The sequence below is a fragment of the Cajanus cajan genome, chromosome 9 (genome assembly GCF_000230855.2).
Source record: "Cajanus cajan strain Asha chromosome 9, NIPB_CcT2T_4, whole genome shotgun sequence".
Classification (NCBI taxonomy): domain Eukaryota; kingdom Viridiplantae; phylum Streptophyta; class Magnoliopsida; order Fabales; family Fabaceae; genus Cajanus; species Cajanus cajan.
In genome coordinates this window covers 53,719,660-53,742,051 of record NC_138525.1, presented here as the reverse complement: position 1 = coordinate 53,742,051, position 22,392 = coordinate 53,719,660, and the positions used below count along the sequence as shown (strand labels likewise).

The 22,392-nt window shown below is 29.7% G+C and overlaps 1 long non-coding RNA gene across 1 annotated transcript; it reads left to right on the top strand.

Annotated features, from left to right (window-relative positions):
* Positions 1 to 7,666: 7,666 nt before the first annotated feature.
* Positions 7,667 to 9,260, top strand: LOC145951613 (uncharacterized). The gene is made up of 3 exons (XR_014429386.1): positions 7,667 to 8,427; positions 8,646 to 8,693; positions 8,821 to 9,260. It is a non-coding gene; the product is annotated as an uncharacterized LOC145951613 (long non-coding RNA).
* The last annotated feature ends 13,132 nt before the right edge of the window (positions 9,261 to 22,392 follow it).

Here is a 22,392-nt window from a genome sequence, read left to right as displayed (position 1 = left end):
ATCTTTTAAATTAAGTACAATGTCATTTAATGTTATCACTATTTGAACTAATCAATTCAAAAAACAGTATTTTTTTTAATAAAATTTAATTTTATGACATCAATAATGAAAATTAACCATCTTAAATAATTATATTGTTTTTGATAATTTATTTATTTATTTTGGAGGGAGTAATCAATTATAAAAGATTATACAAATTCAGCGTTATAACAAAAATAATAATAACTAAATTAAATTTAAAATCAAAATACCAAAAATATGAGATGCAAATATTAAAATAAATTTATGTGAATTTTTTTTAAAAAATATATATGATTCTAACTCCTATTAATTTTAATATTGTAACACCTTACATTTTTTAATTAGATTAATAATATATATTTTATTATAAAATTAATATTATAAATAAAGTCGTCACCAATTATTATTTAAGAAAATTAGAAAAATATTTATTTTAGATAAAATTGGTCATTTAAAAGATTTTAGGTTTGAGAGTCTAATTATGCATAAGGAAGGGTGAGAACTAAATCTCAATGCACCCCCAATATACCCCTAAGAAAAATGGTTACCTTTAGTTAATTGTGTAAAATATTAACAAATATTAAATATTTATTTAACCTCTTTTAACTTGTAAATATGACATGGAATTAAATGTTTTTATTATTTTACGAAATTGATAAAAGAGATATATATGAAAGGTTTTTTTTTATCATTCAAGAATGTAAACTTTATTGAAAATTTAATTTTCACATCAACAAAATGATCATTGCTTCTAGGTATCCTCTGATGCAATGAGGAACTTAGAGTCACATAGTTCTTAATTAATTTTAGAAAATATTTGTGCATTGATAATTGTTATTTATTTATTTATTTATTATTATGATTATTATTATTATTATAGAATTTCTAAACTATCATATCTCGTATGTCCTAAAAAAATATAATCAGTAGATGTGTACTCTTAAGTTGACTCTTTTAAGTAGAAGTTGAATTAACCCACTCTCCTTGAAAATAAAATATTAAAAAGGTTTTTAATAAAGAAGAAAAACATTGATTTTATATTGTATAAAAATTATTGTTAATATGATGACTTAGTTTAAATTAATAATTATGTGATGTAATAAATTTTATTTAAAAAAAAATGTCTAAGACTATCAAACTCTCTTAATTTGTGTCTTGAGGATTAAGAAGACATCACATCCAATTAATCCTTTTAATAAAAATAATTAATAAATAAATTATGAGTGAATAAATAGATTTACATATCATGTACGGTATATTCATATAATAGTAAATTATAGTAACTTGTGTTATCAAACAAGGAAACTATATCGTGTATCAACTATTTAATATAATGTTTGTGTTTAGTGTGCTATTTATTTCTATCACGATAAAAAAGAACGCAATAGCTACCCATTTGGATGCTACAACCAATGACGTGTGTCGAGATTTGGGGTGACATAAAAATCTAATGAATAAAAGATTAGGTCCAAACACATAAATGTGTTCAAGTTGAAAATCTAATATATTCAGTCGAGGTCAATGACAAGGGTAACATTTTGACATATTAGCATGGTTGTCTTGTGTTTCAATATGGACCTAGGTTGTTGGTTCAAATTCATGGATTGGTAGTTCCCTTGTTTATTATTTGTGATTCACATGGTGATTTTGTAGAGCGGTCCAGGGTGCAGGAATTTGGGTAACAAAGCAAGGGTTTTCTTATGTTGGTTCATGACTTCTTGCTATATTGGTCCCTCAGTTGAAGTATGGTGGTTTAGTTCTTACAAAGATCCATGGTGGAGAAAGCTATTCATCCATGGTGAAAGCATGCTTGGGGTTTGGCATGCTCTGTATAATTCTTTGCTATTTTTTGTTGATTAATGTGAAGATTCTGATGAAGGAGTAGTGTAACAATGAAAATCATTTAACTATATTGTTAGCAATAGTAATTGATTCTAAAAGAAGAGAATAAAAACTCAACACACAAATAACGATTTAACAAGGTTTGACAATGTGTCTACATTCTTAGAAGCAGAACGGTTGTGTTCCTATTGTTAATCATTAAAAATATGGTTACATCAAATATATATAAACTATGGGGCATAGACTTATACCCTCAACCTAATTAGTTTGATATCCAACAAATACACAATCCAAGCCCAATCTGTTCCACTTCAACATTTGTTTGCTCATTATGAATATGAACCATACACACCTATGCACAACAATCTCCACCTTGGCGAATATCAAGGCTCTTAGGAGATAATAACAATACTTTCATATGCCTTTTGGGTTGGAGTTTACTTTTGTCTTTAGCAATGGAAAATGTTTAACAAGTCACAACAATGTTTGAACTTGTTAGTGATTACTCACTTGGTTAACATATTAATTGCATTCTCAGAAGTATGAACCTACGAAAATACATTTTTCCGACTTTGATCAAGTTTAGATTTATCATTACTAGATATATGCACAAAATTAAAGCAGAACATCCAAAAATTCTCAAATTATCTAAATTAATTGGATTACCTGTCCATACCTCCTCTATAACAATAAAGCTTATGGTGATGATTGAGTAGATAACACGTCATGTTAACTGCTGCCTCTTCCCAAAATTTCTTTGAAAGCTCAACATTTAATCCAAACATCTAGCCCTTTGATGAAGGACCTATTTGTCCTCTTTACAATACCATTTTGTTATGGTGTTTTACACACAGAAAAATGTCTTTGAATGCTTTATTCCTCATAGAATTTTTGAAACTGTGAATCGATGTACTTCATGCCATTGTTAGATCTTAGGTACTTAATTTTTTTTCCCACCTGGTTCTCCATTTCAATTCAACTTCCATAACTTGAACTTGTCGAATACCTTGAATTTTTGCTTAAGGAAATACACTCAAACCTTGCAAGAAAAATCGTGAATAAAAATGGAAAAGTATTAGAACCCTCCAAGGATGGATCATTAGTTGGGCCCCCCACAGACAAGTATACACATAATCTATAATTTGTCAATAATTTTTTAGCTTGTTGCCTGCTCTCGTTATATTCTATTCTATAAAAATTACAAGTTGATTTACAATCCTTAATTGCTAATTATGGTTGATTCCTAAATTCATGATACAAATTATTTGGAAATAATAACAACTACTATATTATTTATAATATTTAGTTTATACAATAGAAAATAAAATAATGATATATTCCTTGCTTGATATCCCCCTCAGATAGATGTGATTGATCAAGAAGCATCAATTTACTAAATATATAGAAATTGGTGGCAAGGTCAAGAAACAACTTTGGTTAGAATATAAGCAAACAAGAGTTGTGAAGTGACATGAGGAAGAGTGATAACATGAGCATCAAGAGCTTCATAAATGAAGTATTAGTCCACCTTAATATGTTTGGTGCGTTCATGAAGCACCAGATTTGCAATATCATCAATGACGTATAAGGACAATCACACGAATTGATGCTTTTATGCAATGTCATCAATGTCATGTAAAAAAGAGTTTTCATTAATGACGTATATAGACAACCACATGCATTAATGATTGAACGCAATGTCATCATTTGAGCATAAGAACAAACACACATTATTGTTGTGATGTAGTTCATCAATGCTGCATATGCAATGTCATCAATAGGGCACAATGATGACAAGCATGCACATCGATGATCTGATATGGGGTCATCAATGGTTCATAAGGATGGGCATGCACATTGTTGCTTTGATGCGATGTCGTCAATGTGCATAATGATGCAATGTCATCAATAACACATATATACATATTGATATATATGACATAGTGTCATCAATGACTTATATGGATGAGTACACATATTATTGCTTTGATATAGTATTGATGGCATATTTAAGGAAAACATAGTCAAGTGCGTGCATTGATGATTTGACAAAGTGTCACTAATGATGCATAAAGATAGACACACATTATTATTCTAAGCATTTAAACACGATGTCATCAATGACACATAAAGACACAATGTCATTAATAATGCATAAGGGAATGTACATATATTGATGATCCAATGTAGTGTCATAAATGGTGGATAATAACAAGCATGCACAAACCTACGAACATTCACTACAAGAAACTTGTTTGTTTGCGGCGATTTTTTAGTAAGAGCGGCGGCGGTTTTGACCGCCACAAAATTATATTGCGGCGGTTTCTAAACCGCCGCAATATCATGCGTCGGGACTTCATTTTGCGGCAGTTTTTTAAACAGCCACACAAACAGCCTCAATATATTTGATAAAATTACGGCAGTTATGAAAGTGTCGCTATTTTGAAAACTGATATAAGTTAAAAATTAGCGGCAGTTTTAAACCGCTGCAAATGTAAACGCACATTTTACAGTTCTTATCCAATTTGCAATTAAATGTTTATGATAATTACATTTTTCAACCTATTTATTTAAATTCTCATCTCAAACATATGTGATAAAGATAAACTAATACAAATGATGCAAATAGAAGCGTCATTCATTAACTAAAGATATTAAATCCAAATTTAGTACATAATAGATTTGCATCTTTCAAACATAGAAATAGTCCTTAAAATTAAGAAACTTAGGTACATAAAAACAACGAAAATATAAAGATGGTCCTAAAGCTCCTAATAAACTAAAATTGAAGCAATTCTAAATAGTCCCTCATGATGACCCTCCATTGTCTTCAGGAACATGGCTAGACTCATAAGAAGGTCTCAAATCTGCTGGTGATCCCAATTCAGCTGCCTGAAATTAAAATAATCACAACTTAGATTCAAACTTTTACTTGGAAAATAAAATTTATGAATTTTTAAAGACTTTATTTTTTACCTGATTTCCTTTAACAATTTGCATAAGGAAAGCTAATTGTTCATTCAAAACATCAACTTCACCAACTCGTGCCTTAAGCGCTTCAACTTCAGATTGCAATTGTGCTATCGTGGCCGCATCTGATGAAGATCCAGACCTTGCAGAGGAAGAATATGATCCAATGATTTGAGTCGGAGTAACCCCAAGTCCCATGCCTCGAACATATCCGGGATGCTCCTTTCCAAACACTTTCAAAAATGCCTCATTCTCAGAAGAAGTCTCCTGAATTTCATTATTCAATTGTTCCTACATATAATGTTGAATATATAGATAAATAGTAAAAGATTACATATATGAGTTAAGAGTAAATGGTAATTGAAAATTACAAATAATATATTGTACTCACATATTTTTCTCTAGCATCTTCGCTCACAAATGAACTATCCTTTTTTTTATGAGCAATAGGATACATATCTCCTCTACTACACTACAAGAATTTCGCAGATTAGCGAGGGAATTTAGCGAGGGATATAAATTCAAGCTATTTCCTCGCTAATTAGCGAGGGACTGGCGAGGAATACAGTCCCTCTCTAATCCCTCGCTAATTAGTGAGGAAATAGCTTGGATTTATATCCCTCGCTAAATTCCCTCGCTAAATAGGATCATTTTGCGACCAACCTTCATCTCCTCGCAAATCTGTCGCTAAAGCTAGTGCTTATTTAGCGAGGAACTTAGGCCCTCGCAAATCCCTCGCCAAATTATGAGCCAAAATATAAAAACGAATTTTTCATCTAGCGAGGGAGTTTTCTTGTCGCAAATCCCTCGCTAATGTATAGCCCTCGCAAATCCCTCGCAAATCCCTCGCAAATTAGTGAGGGAAAAGGTTTTTCGCTAATCCCTCGCAAATAAGAGATTTTGTTGCTAGTAAGAATTTGAAATTCTTCATATTTTTTTCTTTTTATTTTACTTATATATATTTTTATCTTATTTGTTATTTCTTCATTTTTTTAATTATTCAATATTTAAAAATAATTTTAAAATTATTAAATATTATCTAATATTAATTTTAAAAATTATTAAATATTATCTAAAATTATCTATTAAATAAAACTATTGATTAAAAGATAAAGTATACAAATTTTTAGACTTAATTTATTGAATAATAAATTCAATATATAACGTAATTACATTCATTAAATAACTCTTTTAAGAGTTACTTTTGAAGTAACTGAATTTTCACTCATATATATTTTTTAAAACACACACACACACACACATATATATATATATCATAAATTTTAAATATAATTTATATGTTTACAATATGAATTTAGTCCGTGTATGTCTTGTTTTCTTAATTATGATAATTTAAAATATTTTTGTATATGTTAGAAACTAAAATAAAATAAAAGTGTTTAATTAGAAAATATATGTATAAGAAAAAATGATTCAATTCAAATAAATAATACTTAATATACCACTTTTAAATTTAATTAGAAAATATATATATAAGAAAAAATGATTGAAAGATCAAATTAATTATATATGATATGTCCAAATTATTTGATATATCAATATGTTTTATAACATCTTAAAAAATGATTTTAAAAGAACATTTAGTACACAAAAAATTGTTTTATACTTAAGAATTATAATTCATAAAATTTATAAATTTCAAAAATCATAATTTTTTTAGGAATAATTAAAGTCTGTTTAGTTATCATCAATAACAGATTCATGAAATTTTTTTAGTAAGGACAAAAAAAATAGGCTATACTATGTTTGCAAATTAAAAATATAATAAGTTTTCTTTTTATAGAAATATATGCTTTTATGAAAAAATTAAAATACCTATTTTTTTTAAAAAAAATTACAACTGTCATGAATAGAGTGACAATTTTTATTTTTATTTTTATTTCATTTGAGATTCTATGAATGTATATTTGTGATTTATGCGATTTATTTAACATTAAAAAATGCTAAAAATTAAAAGATAAAGTGATAAAATTAGTACCAATTTATTCTCTTTCTTATTTCTTGTAATTTTCAACATTCATTTTTTATAAAATATTTATGGAAATAATATTTTTTATGGATAAAGTTGTTTTTATTAACTATTTAAGTAAAAAAAAACTGTTTGGGCAATTACCCATACCCCTCAACATGCGCCTGCCCCGTTGAAAAAACTAATTTTAAAAATATTTATAATTGTTATTAAAAATTAATTTTCTTTTATTGCATTAAATAAATAAAGATAATGAGATTTTTTTATTGCATCGAAATTTTTCTTTTAACATGATAAGATTAAGATTAAGATTTACCATAATTAGAAGATTAAGATTTCAAAATTAAAATTAGATGAGAAGATCTCAAATTAAACATTATAATGAGACAAAATGCAATTTACCTGAGATAAAATATTAATCTTGTAATTCTTAATGGTGGAAGTTGGGATAAAATACATTATATTTTAAGTTAGAATACTAGTGTGGTTATTGTAATTTTAATAAAAAAAAATATTAATCTTGGTTGCACAGAGGAAATTCAATTCAAACAAAATGTGATGCCAAAGTTAAAGAACCGAAAGTAAAAAAATAAAATAAAAGAAATCACACGTTGATGGTCTGTAAAGTGGGCCACGTGTCAAGATCATGTAATTTAACCCTTATGCTAAAAGCACAAGACATATAAGTTCACCTAGCGTCAGTGGATCAAACGGCTGAGAAAGTCTCCCGGTCCAGGACGGCTCCAACCCTTTCCCACCGGGCGCCAAAAACCCCTCACTCTCTCATTTCAAACGCAGTGCCCAAACCAGAACACCGAGATTGAAAAAGCCACCCATAAATCAGATTGAGCTTCGTTTTCCTCTTCCTATATATATCGCTGCTGCGATTCGATTCATTTCATTTCGATTTCAGCAAGGAAGCCCGATGACTCCGTGCGCATGCAAGCCGATCGCTATCTCCAAGATTTCCAGTGAACTTTGGATGCGTGGCAGGTTCTTCCTTCAATCTGTTCTCTGCTTCCTCGATTCGCTTCATTTCGTTCCCTATTTGTCTTTATCTTCCATGCGCGCTGGTTTGATTTCCACTGAATGACTCGATGATTGTTTGGTTTGTCGATGTTATCGTTTTCCGGTGCTGGATTTGACGATTGTCGTTGCTTCTGGAGCTGTGAACTTCTCTGCGAGTTATCTAGCTGTGTTTTACGAATGTTTCTATTTCCGTGTCTTCTGGATTTTGTAGAGACTTAGGGTTTTTATTTTTGTTTTCCTTTGAATTGTGAACTCAGTAATTCGGTGCAGAAATTAAATTTCGAACCGCACTTATGTTTTTCTGCAGGTGGCTGATAATTTACTTCATGATCCCAGTAGCAATCTAGAAACCTTGATATTTTGTTCTCAGACCTTGAGAAGCAACGTAACTGTGGTCTTCTACTTCCTGTTGATGTCTGGTTAATGCTTATTGGTGTTTGAGAATGCTAAATACTTACCCCAAGGGCTACTTCTTCTTGTGGTTTTTGAGTACTTGATTTGGTATGATTTAGGTACAAAGGGACTTTGAGGAATTCCCTTCCACAGCTTTTCGGCCGTTGCGTGACTCATTGAATGTGAGTGAGGGTCTATGTATTTTTGGTGCTATTCATAGGGTGTTTAAGTTTAGGATGTGTATTTGATTCCCTCTTAAAAGGATTGTGTATATACTCCTGTTTTTCACCTGCACTGCGAAAAATTGTTTGGTTTATGGACTCCTTGCCATGACCATGCAGGTGTTTAAGTAGAAACAATGCTTTATGTGCTTTACTTTCATAGTTGTTTTTGAATGCAGACCTTGCTGAAAAAGTTCCACAAGGGTCCTCCAAAAGTCAGAACACAGGTGTCAAATAGAAGTCTCTTGCACCCTTCTGTCTTCTTTGTTGTTTTTTTTATTGGTTACTTTTGGGCTTTTTATATGGAAACTTAATGTACCCAAATGTGTTGTTCAAAATTGTCTACACCTGTAGATTAGCATTGCAGTGGCTGCGTTGGCTGTGCACGTGCCTGCAGAAGACTGGGGGGATGGTGGTATAGTGAAATGGCTTAGGGATGAGATGGATTCCTATCCAGAATATATACCGGGATTCTTGGAGTTACTTACAGTTCTACCGGAGGTATATAAGCTGACATCAGTGGCATGTGTGGATATGTTTTCATCTTATTAATTAGACAAATGCCTGAAAACTTTGAATGACTAAACGCCAAGTTGTTATAATTTACGAAGTTTCTGCTTTGTCAGACTCAGATATTGTTGTTTATGTAGCTTAACATCATACAATTCATGAATTATTCAATAAATGTTTGTAAACAAACTTTTTAATTAAAGTAAGTTTGTTAACAATTTGTATTTTTGTGTTGCATATTATGCCTTTTACATAATTTATCTTTATATGCAGGAAGTATTAAATTATAAGATATCAATTAGTTATATTAAAAAATTTATTTAAAATTTTAAATTAATAATTTCTTACGGAAATTTTCATCAGAAACGGTTTTCAAAATTTCTGACAGAAATTTCTGTCGGAAATGTTCGTCATAAATTTCTGACGAAAATTTTCGTCGAAAATTTTCGTCGAATATGGAGAAGACACTTTATCTCATCCTGTAATTGATTCTGATCTTTGGTTAAAAGCTGCAGGTGAAAACAAGAAGAAAAGAGTGCATGGCATGGGAAATAGCTTGGATCTTGGAACTAGTAGCTCTACCCAAACTTCATCTCCAGAGGTTGCATGTGCCTCTACAAATCTTACGCCTATGATAGAAGAACGGGTCACTACAGTTATAAATCTTACTATTTACGATGACTAGTTATTTGGCTTTTCTTTTTGTAAGACCTTAATTAGTTTGGGTTTCTTTAAGATAGTATGCACAAGTTGGATTTTGTAAGACATTTAACAATTTGGTTTTGTAAAAGATATTGTTACATGCAACTTTTATTTTAAATCATGTCGAATTGAAAAAAAATTATGTAGTTGATTTAGATTTATTTAAAATATCAAATTAAGAATAATGTATATATAGATAAATTAGGAAGGTTTCGCGATATATTAGCGAGGGATTCGCGAGGAAACTCAAAAGATATGTTGCGAAGGTTTCGCGAGGGATTAGCATGGTATTCGCGAGGGAACTCAATCCATATGCTTTGATGGATTTGCGTGGGATTAGCGAGGGATTAGCGAGGGACATATTTGCGAGGGATTCGCGTGGGATTTGCGAGGGACATATTTGCGAGGGTTTAGCGAGGGATTTGCGAGGGACATATTTGCGAGGGATTAGCGAGGGATTTGCGAGGGACATATTTGCGAGGGATTAGCGAGGGATTTGCGAAGGACATATTTGCGGGAGTTTCGCGAGGGATTTGCGAAGGACCTCAATTGATATATTGCTACAGCGTTGCGAGGAATTAGCGACAATATTGCGAGGGATAATTGCGACGGAGTGGCGAACGATTAGTGAGGAAATATTAAATACAATTAGCGAGGGAATTTAGGTTCTACGTTTGCGAGGCGGTAGCGAAGAATTAGCGGCACAAATTTGCGACGGACTAGGGAAAAGCGAAGGAATTTTGCGAGGGAATTGCGAGGGATATGCATCCGTCGCTAATTAGCGACTTGAATTTAGCGAGGGAATGATCCCTCGCAAATCCCTCGCTACTCCCTCGCTATTCCGTTTAGCGAGGGATTTGCGAGGGATTTGTGAGGGATCTTTCCCTCTCTAATTCGCAATTTTCTTGTAGTGCTATAATGTCGTCCATATTGCACTTCCTAACATTTTGCACCATTTCAAAAGTAATTATACAAACAATTCATTTTTTAGTTTCTTCAAACAAAATAGACTAAATGAACATGACAGAACAGAATGCCTTCCTTCACCAACAAGGGACTAATTTCAAACAATCCAACAACCCTATCCCTTAGGCCTAAATCAGAACTCAAAAAATTAACACCGAGGGACAACATAAAGCTGTAAAAACAACAACCAACCAACCTCAACGAGATGGCACTACATGGATCAAACAACACTTTCAGGGCAACATAGAGACATAACACGCAGTAGTAAAATAGTTTTACAGCCTATTCATTTAATTAGCATATACCAAATCCGCATGATTAAGAAAATTACAAAGCGAGCATTACAAAACACAATCTAACCTGATAGCCAGGAAAAAGAATGATTAAAAAAAATCCTCGAAATGGAAGCTTCAGACCGATCTACGAGCTTAGGATCGCATCGAATAAGAATCCTAAATTCAACAATATAAAATATCTTTTTCTGTTTTGTGCTTCTTTCAGGGTATTTAATTATTGGATTAGGAGTTCAAAATTAGTTTTTTGCATTTATGAAAATATGCTTATCTCTCTCTCACACACGCACACACACTCTCTGTGCTTTTCTCTTTCCTATTTCTTAGTTAATTAATTTGTTCTTGCCTCTTTCTTCTGCTGATGACTTATACATGCTAAAACAAGAATATATATGGTAATAACATGCATAACTACCTTTTCTTCACCAGAATGGTCAACGTGTCAAAAATTATAGAGGAATGGGTTCCCTAGAAGCCATGACTAAAGGGAGTGATGCAAGGTACTTGGGGGATACTGCAAAGCTAAAAATTGCTCAGGGAGCTGTTAAAGATAAGGGCTCTGTCTTGAATTTCATACCATACCCACTCTTCTAATTATTTATTTCGTACTCTGGCTATTTTGAATTAGCTGCCTTTGAGGCTTAATCATTTGCACAATAAAAAAAGGTGGTGTTATTATTTGAGTGACTGCACATTTCCTATTGAACGCATCTATTTGGTTTTTGTTTGCTAGTTTTTTATTTGCATGATGCGGAAAAGCTAGGGTACTGTAGTTATGTAAAAAGAAAATCCTTGTTTTGTTTGTCATTGCATTCTCAAAACAAGAAAAGAAATAAAAGAAATTGCAGCAATTTGTAAGTACCGAACGGATTTAGGATGAGTTTCTTTCTGTAGTGAAGGATTAATCCGATGGAAGTCAGTTCTAAGGAGAACAAAAACCTAAAGATGCAGAGATTAGAGCTGCTAAAGATGGAATACTCACCAAAAGAGAGGCAGAGCAAAGCAAACACTGTCAGCCCTTGAAATCGTCGCCGTAAGCCCTTCAACCTGTCGCTGTTAGCCCGTGAGCTCGTCCCCGCGAGCAATGTCCACAGTGGAAGAGCAAAGGCGTGACTCTTGGGCAGGGTAGACGCGTGACTATGAGGGAAGGAGAAGAAGAAGAATAGAGTGGGGGTTAGGTTTCTAAGGTGTTTCTGATGAGAGGGGAACATTTGGCTCTAAAAATTTTAACTTAGCTACGGCGGTTCTACATTAACCGCCGGAGAATAATAAAAAATTGCGTCTATTTGCTCAAACCGCCGTAAATTTTAACTAAATAATAAAGCGGCGGCAGTTTTTTAAAACTGCCGCAAACTTTGTGACGTAATTCCTTTTTTTTGGGTGTAGTGATTAGATTCAGCCTAGACTAATCTTAAACGTATGTATCTAATCGGTGTTTCACCAATTCATCATTGAAAGGTAATTCCTCTTCTATATGGTACATCATTGATTGTTCAAATGATTAATTACTACTTTTTTTTTAATCAATTTAAATTCACATAAGCATGTGCATCAATATCAGTCAATAGTAGATAATGAACAAAATCAAACTCGACAACATGAACAATTTATGTTGAAATTCATGACATAATAGACAATACATCTATCGTGAGTGAGATTAGACACAATTACATCGTCTAATCATTTTTATCAATATGTAATTTTAGTATTATATTTTTATCAAATAAGATTTGTCATCAATTTTTTAATTCAATTAACTTCAATTGGTGATTAAAAAAAATTAATTTTATTATTTTAATTATGGGACTCATTATAAAAAAAATTATCGGTTAATTACTAATTTCTGAATTATCACCAGCATAAAATTAAATTAACTAACTTAATTTTATAAAATAATAAATTTATAAATTTGAATAAACAAATTAAAATAAAAAGTTATTTTTGGGAAATTCGAGTGACTAGTACCAATTTCTCGACAACAAAATAATATTGGTACTCAGGTTCAGAACATAGAATAATGACAAAGGATGAGGCATCTTAACGACACAGTAAAATGTGATTATATATATATATATATATATATATATAATTCTTGTATATATTTTTTATAAAAAATAAAAAAGTTGGAGGGATAAAAGGTTAAATTATTTTCAGGGTTAAATCTATTTTTAATTTGTATTTTTTTCTTTCTCTACTTTCTTTTCTATTTATCTCTGAAGTGGAGAAGAGAAAAAATTCTACTCTTCTTTTCCTTTTTACTTATATTCAACTAAATAATATATCTTTTTCGATTTATTTTCCTTTAATTTCATTTTCCTTAATTTTCTCGCTCTATTTTGTTCTTTTTTTAATCCATAGAAAAAATTATATACACGTAACAAGGATAAGTCCTACCTTCTACATCAACTCTATTCCTTTTAATCATGAGATTAATCCTAATGAAATATTCTATTTGGTTCTTAATTTAAATATAGAGCATAAGAGAATATTAAACAAGTTATACGTAAATAAAAAATTACAAGTAACATTGCATCTTTCATTGTTAAAAATTTTATATGATACACTCATTATTAGAATAAATTAATTAGGGTGATAAAAGAATTCAATTATCTATTTTCTATCTAATTTATCGTTAATTAAATTTATTTATTTTATTTATTATAATAAAGATAAATAATAAACTAAATTCAATTGATCCATTTTATTTTATATATGATTAGTCACTACAAAAGAATGTTATTTTTAATGGTTAAAATTTTAATTTTTTTTATATTATTATTATTACACTATATGATGTTTATTAAATTGAAATTTTAAAAGATTAATCTAAAGATCTTATGAATTTTAAAAGATCAAATACGAATGAAATGACTTATAAAAAAGAAAAAGAAAAATAAAATTTATTTAATTTTAATAACATTATTCCTATAGATAATTGGATATTGATTCATCCATTAAAAAAATATTAATGAATGAATTTGAAGAATTATTTTTTTCTTTAAACAGATCAGAAGAATTATATTTTTAAGTAAATTTTTAGTTAATCTATCCATCCGATATTTGTCACCCATAGAATAAATGGATGTGGATTAACATGAACCCAGTTTAAGGATATTTATATATAATTAAACTAATAATAAAAACTGTATTAAAAGAATATTTTGCTGACCCTGATCTTGTATATATGTTGCTAAACGTGAAGATAACATATATGTATGACAAAAGAGGTGCAGGATCACTTTAGACGTGGTCTTCAAATTTGGTTCCCCTGGTTAGAATACAACGAAGACAGTGATAGAAGGATATAGGAACGTGTTATAGTGCTTCCCTGCTGTTTCTGTAGTGAACAAAAAAGGAAACCACATTATGCATTCCACTAAAAATTGCCACCATAATGAAAATATAAATTACATTGTATTATTAGTTATTACCATCAAACTTATACAAATGTATGTAGTTATAATGAGGTTGGCCATGGATATGCATCTGTTGCATGTGCTGTACTTATCTTTACCCCTTGCCTATGAAGTTGTGCACAGTGCCACAGTCCAACCTGATAGTGTACATGTTCAATCAGATATCATCAATAAGTTAATTAATTATTTTGGATTTATTTAATCTACCATATGTATTCAAATCGACATTTAGCCGTTAAGGACTATCTAAAAATTACTGTATCTTTATATAAGGGTGTGTGTGTATGATTTAACTTGTTTAGAAAAATAATTACGTACAAGAGAACCAGACATATTGAGTGACGGGTAGAAAGACAGTGTGTCCCACAATCTTACGCATGGAACTTTGCGTTTTGCATGTAGCAGCAAGGGTGTAAGAAAGAAAGCCCTCGGTTCAACTAATGAATTTATTGCAGTAGAAAGGACATGAAATAGAATCATGTCTTCAATTTAGAAAGAGCTTCAAAAATAATTAAAATCAAGGTACTTTCAAGGTCATGGATTCTTCCGCACTGGCTCAGCGATATCTAATCTTGCCTCCAATTTTATGTTATTTTATTACTTTTTATATATATATATATATATATAATCCATTTATTTGAATAAATCTACTTATATTAATTTATTTCATTCAATAATTTATATTTTACATTAAATTACTTCTAGACTTCCAATACCGTGCAGATATTCTACAAGGAAGGTATTTTCTTTTAACCTTATGAAATTCCACAATAAGGAAGATATTCTTTTACATCCTCATAAATCATTTCTATTTATCTTTTATCTTTTATCCGGCATATTTCATCAACATTTGCTCTAACATCTCTCCAATTTATGTAAGAGAGTGGTAATAGTACATCTTGTTTTATTACAATATAAATACCATGAATATCTCATTATTATTTTTTTTAAAATTGAATAAAATACTAATAAAACGCTTTTAATTAAAAGTAAAAAAATGATAATCTTAATTGTATTTTTTTTCTATAACTTTGTTCCTTATATACTTAATAACTACTTTAGTTGTATTTATATGTCTTTGTGATATTACAAATAAGATAAATTGGTATCATGGGTGTCAGACAATTTTTTATATAATTAAAATGTATAATTTATTTTCATTGAATTGACCTATTTTAAAAAGTAAAGCAGTACTTTTAATTATAATTTAATTGTAATTTCATATTGAAGATGAGATTGAACTGGTATCAAGAGTGTTAGGCATAAATTCTCACGGTAATTATCCTGCTTTTTACAAAAGAATGTTTTAATAAAGAAAATGAATAATAAGTTGTTGATAAAGTTATTGTTTTTAGAGTTTAGACAATGTCAAATTTAAAATATATCAAAAGGATTAAAAGTGAGATCTATTGTTAATAAACATGTTCAAGTCCATATAATCCCACCCTATGTTAACAATCCTTTACTAATAATTGCGATTATGTATAATTTTAATCGTAAATAAATATTATTTTTAGTCTTTTATACAATAAAAAAATAAAGATACATTATTTTGTTTTTAATTATTAGAAATATATATCTACTTTCAAATTTATTAATTGTTAATAATTAATTTTGTTTTATACCTTTAGTTTCTTGTGAAGTTTATTTATAAGATGCATGCTCATTCATTTCTCATGCAAGTATTTCATTATTAATAATATGTCATATTTCTTGAAAAAAAATATTTTTTGAATTATATGGATAATGGTATCAAATATGACCACCACTTCTGATGGTTGAGGTTTGAATTAGGAAATTTTAATAATTTAATGATGCAATGCCCTCTTGAGTAGTAGTACTGTTTCTTCTGACGTATAAAAAAAAATAATTTATAGACTCTATACATGCCTACTAAATGTTTTGAAACATTAAGCAAATGTATTTATCCAACTTACCATGCCTTTATTTGTCATTTATTAATTACTCCAAGGACTTGAGTCATCTTGAAGTTTCAAACTTGTAATATCAAACCATATCTACTGGAAATAAAATACAAAAGGAACTAATAATTCTAAGAGCTACCGTTTTATATAATTTATAACACTTTCACTTAAGGAACAGCTTTAGGAAAAGATGCAGGCATGTATAGTTGAAGTATAAGAAGTGGGGTACAAGTGGGGTTACCAGAAGCATTCCGGATTGGTCGGGGGATGACAAAGATAATGTCTTTGATCTTCTTGTCTCAGACGGCTTCGGATACTGATGAAGTCATGAGTTAAATCATGAATTAGAAATCGGTTTTATAAAATAATTAGCTTATACTCAATATGAACTATTTTTTTTTTACAGGAATATGAGCTAAGTTTTAATAAGCTTAAGTTTTAATATAGCTTAATAAAGGCTAATATAAACTAAAGTTTTAATATAAACCTAATTTTCATTAATTTAAATTTTAATAAAGACTAATATACGCTAAGTTTTGATACTAAGATTTATGGCTAAGTTTTAGAATTGTTTTATCAAAATTACAATAACTAACAACACCAAAATTCGAATCTAATAAGATCATATATATTGTACTCCAACTCTTAATCTTAAGTTAAGTTTTAATCTAAATTTTAATATTTTGTCTAAACTTTCAAGGTTAAGTTCTAAGAGACATTTTAACAAATAATTCACGTGCAACCTAAAAAAACTAAACAAATACAACCAAACCAATAATAATCAACCCAAAAAATAATAAATAATGAATAAATCAACAAATCAATAACAACTAAGAAACAATCGTAAAATAGGAAGAAAACAAATTAGAAAAGAAGAAGAAAAAAAACTAGGACGAGAAGAGGGGACACAATAGGGACAAAATGGAGGCATTAGAGGGTAACATTATTTTTTCCTTGGACATTTGAATGGCGAGGTAAGACGAGATGAGGGTTCACCGGCTCCGGAAATTTATTTTAAAATTTAATTTGAAAACTGGTAATTCCTCCAAACAAACTCCTAACCATTATAGGTTTGTTCTCAAATTCAAAAAAAAAATGTTGTAATTAAACATGAACACCTTTGTTAGTGCCATATATGAAACTAGGTTGCGTCAGCTTGAGACACACTCTCATCACTGCTTACGCGAATATTACCAACATAAAACCACGCGGGACAATAAACGGGAAAGACGGTGAAAAACGGGATAGTTTCTCATTCTCAAAAATTAGATTAATACTTTAATTTTAATTAAGTGTTATGCTTATGCAGGAAGTTAAGATTCCAAAAAGTCTTGTTTCATTTTTTGTTTAGTTTTTTTTTTTTTTTTTTTAAGTGATGTTCTTGTTATAAGTAACGCACTCAACTCAAACTTAGCTAATGACTAAAACATGGTTTTAGAACATATGATAATATTCATTAAATTGTATGAATATGATGTGTGTGGTCTTTATTTCTACATTTTGTGTTAAATACAAATTATATTTTACATACATGAAATAGACATATCAACAAGTTGAGTAAATTATACTACACAATCAAAACAAAGTGTTAGTTAAATATGAAAATTTGTATTTGAAAAGAGAGATCAATTAATTAATAGTAATCACTTAGATTCCAACTTACTTGACTAGAGAGACTAATCACACTTACGTGTGATTGTCACCTGCACAATGAGTTTTCATAACAGTAGGAACCAAACATAAGTTTTTCACTAGAAACCAAACTAAGCATTATTTATTTACACTAATTAAAAATATATTTAATTTTAACTTTATTTGTAGCATTAGATGAAATAAGACTAACAAGTAGGAAGTTTGATTTGAGTAGTACTAAGTTAGGTTTCCTTAAGGAAGATTTTAGATTTGAGTTTTGTAGATGAAAAAAGATAATAAAGAGAAAAAATTTCATTAAAATTGATTGGTTAAGTTTCACACCAAAAATTAATCATTGATAAAATCTGTGTATATTTTACACTAATAACATAATTTTAAAAAAAATAGATAAAACAAGATATGATTTTATTTTTAGTTCAAGACTTCTATACTTTTATAGGTGTGATAGTAATAATTTAATTTTAATATAAAGATGTTAATACTTTATATTAATAACATAATTTAAAATGATGATTTTTCTTTATTGATTTTAGATCTGATGTTGATCAAGATTATGTAAAATGAAAAAACACATTTTACGCATTAATTAGTTAAAATTCCACCGATGTAGAATAAGCTGTCATTCTTTTATATCAAACATTCTCACCATGTACCATCAATCTCCACAATCCCAAACCCTTCTTACATGCCTTTCAAGATTAGGACCACCAACAACATCTGTAGTTGATACCATTTTCTTGCAATCGAAGTTCTAACTCAACAAACGAACCCCAAATAAGGGGAAAAAGAATAATGGTAACAACAACATAAAAATAAACCAAAGGTCACCAAATTAAGATCACCATATATGTTTGCAATGTTGCAGGTTGCAGCCACAACAATAAGACTCATCGCAATATTGCAAGTCTCTAGCGCTTCCAAGACCAAAAGTCGTCATTTGAATCATTTTTCTTTCATTATCGTCGTTCTCTCTCACGCGAATTTCTCTTTTTGCATGACTTGAACCACCATGACACATTGCACCCCATTAGTCATCACTGAGAAAAGGGGTGAGGCTGAGGACAGATTAGTTTCAGCGTTTGCAATTTGGGGATGAGAGTGAAGAAACATGAAAGAGTTTATGTTTGTTGTTTGATAGGCGTAAATGAACAATTTTCAAAAGTAAATTTTCCTCTATTATATATAACTTGAATCGATATAAAAAAAACTTTTTTTTTTATCAGTTTCGATTAGAATCGATATAATTTTTTTTAATATAAGTTAATTTAGGACTGTTGTAAAAAAATGTTTTAAATTACAAAAATATCATCACTTTCAACATCAGTTGTGTTGTAAATTAAATGTTAATTTTGTATTTATGACAACCTAATCGTTATAGTTTTTTTTTTAATAAGTAACTTAGTAAAAAAAAATGTGTTGAAATAAATAGTTTTTTGTTTTACTGTTGCAAAGACCATAAGTATAAACAATTAAACATACTATATTATCTGCAATATATAAATAAGATTATTATACAATTTTGTCCGTGGCAGATCTTCAGCAGCTTTTAATTCACAATAGACAGAATATCATAAATACCTCTATTCATTTTTTTTTGAAACTCAAAATATTCTTGGTCAACAGTCAAAAGATGAATTTTTAACGTATAAATATTCATTTAAAAATTATTATATTCTACAATATATATATATATATATATATATATATATACTTTTATATAGACAAATTTTAGGTATCAAAATTTTCAAAATGTGATTAATTATTAACCGTGTTACATTATATTGATGCACCTGTATATTGAATAGTACAGCATGAAAAATATTTTATCATTAAGTTATTGCATTAAATATATTTAATATAATGTATAATCCACCCCCACTATCTTAATTATTTTAACTTTTTGATACACAAGTCAAACAAAATAATTTTACTTACAAATTCTTTAGGTAGTATTTTGACTTGGAAAAAATCATTTCTGTTTCAAACCTTTCATGCCAATTCAAAGTAGACACGCAAAAGAAATTAATTATCTTAAATGATTTTCAGGCTATATTCATTAACGCACGTATTGATTGTATGAGCAGTAATAAGAGAATGCAAATTGATTACTCCATAATTTGAAGTGGTTGGAGGGAAGTTCTCCCTTACTCAAAACACGAAGCATTTATTGACAATTAAGATTTAATTAAACATGGAAAATAATTTATCATAGAGTGAGAAGCATTATTTAAAAAAGAAATTATATTAAAAGGGGGCAATAATTAGTAGATGAGAAAAAAAGGGTGAAGCAATTCCCAAACTACTTTCCTCTGTGCAACTGACTTAAAAGTCCAAAACGACAATAAACGAATCACAACATGCGATGAGGGTGAAAAATAGAAAAAGAAAAGGAGGTAAAAAATAGGTTAGAAGCAATAAGATGCTTATTGAATAGATAGAGGACAAAGAGAAAAGTGGGAGGGGCACATGTGGTTATTATTTTTGAGACGAGAGAAGCAAAGGCTGGAGAATGAGATGGGGGAGTGCAATTAGTAGCAATTCAGCATGTGTTGATTGCACTGTCACTCACTCTTACACAACATGACACTGAAAACTGAGAACATCAGAGTACTGCATAGAAGAAATTGGGGGAGAAAGTTGGAGGAGGGTAGGGAGGGATCATCATTGCAATGCACCAGATTATTCTCTGGCATGGACCACCAATAGGGCAAGACTCACATGTCACCAAATCCTCTCTGTGTGTCCTATTATTTGATATTCCCCTGCCCTAATAATAATCCCTTCTTATCATCATCATCATTCTTCTATATTAATTCTTTTTTCTGCTTCTTCCTCACCTATAATAATAATACCATCATATACTCATTCAATTACCAATTGCCCCTCCTCTCATCCAATGGAAACATTTCTTTTGCCTTGTAATATAATTCAATCACCTTTACTTTGAATTTTAACTTGTTAGCATATAACTAGGCAACCCAATCAAGTTTTGTAAAGAAAAACTCATCATTATCAACACAATCGGGTCTAGTTAAATAAGTTTGAGTGTGTTTAAGAATAGTTAAATTTTGATTCAACTAGAGTTAATTAAAAAAAGTTACACTAACAATTTTATTTTATTTTTTATATTGAAACACATTTTTTTTCAGTTAAATATAGTTTTAAACTGATATCTAAATAAACATTTAGTCTCCTCAACATAATGAACCAAGATTCAAATTTGTGTTGAAAGAAATATCCAAATTTAATTTTTACCATATATATGTTGAATAAGATTATCTCCACATAAAAATACATGTAAGAAAACATAAAAAAAATCTGTTTTTTTTACATAATTGTTGTTTAAAGGATATATGGTGTTGATCGGATGCTTCCAAGATTAATTCCTACGGTATTAAAATAATACGGTTAACTAAATTTACATTTTTAATTATTAATTATTAACTTTAAGATATTAATTTAGTCTTGGAAGGAAGAAGAAATTTAAGATATTGAATATTTATTAACTTGACTAATAAACCTTTTTTTTTTTAATTTAGATGAATTGTTTATTTGGTTCGTATAACAACAATCAGATGGAGTCATATTATTACTTTAATTTTTGTCTAATTATATCTTTAATAGGAGTATATGGATCGTGAAATGCGTTGTGATACTATAATTAAAAGCACTCCCACTTTTAATTCACAAATCGTCCACTAGGGCTTCAACAAGTTGAAAGATAACAGAAACTTAGCACCCACTAATATCACAATCATATTATGTTATATTCATCAATTAATTGAAGCTACCTTTAATCGTTCTCTCTTTTCCGGTCTCCAAGGAAAAAACACGAGGCGTGTGTGGATCACGATCTTGAGGTTTATTTACACCCCTGCCAATAATAGCTGATTGTTATGCGTGTTGAATCTTCGTACTTTTTATTGTTTGTCTATTTATGGCATCCGTAAATTGTATTATTTAACTGATAACTTAGTTGTTACACACACAATAAGGGGCCACAAATGCACGCATAATTGATCATATAGATGTGTAGTAGCAATATTGAAAATGCATGATTAAGTCATTTAGAAATATGCGCAATCAAATTTTAATGCATTTGAGAAATTTTCCTTTATTGACAGGCGCCATGCCTGACACATGTGCTAGTGCCAGATGTTTAAACGATTCTAAATTATTTGATTTTTTTTTGGAAGAAAGTGAGAGTAAAAAGAAAAGTCTAAGACTCTAGTATGGTAATTCTAATTATAGTTCACCTAATGGAGAATTATGCCAAAAGGTCAAATTCTGATTCTATTTGTAATCAAGCAATGACCTTTATTTTTAGTGTATTTTTCCCTTTTTATTTTGATCCGGTACATAACTACATTTTTATTGCATTTACAAAAGGTAAAGGTATGAAGAAAACAAAAGTAAGTCTTTGTCGATATATGTCATTATCCATCTAGATTAAACTAAGTA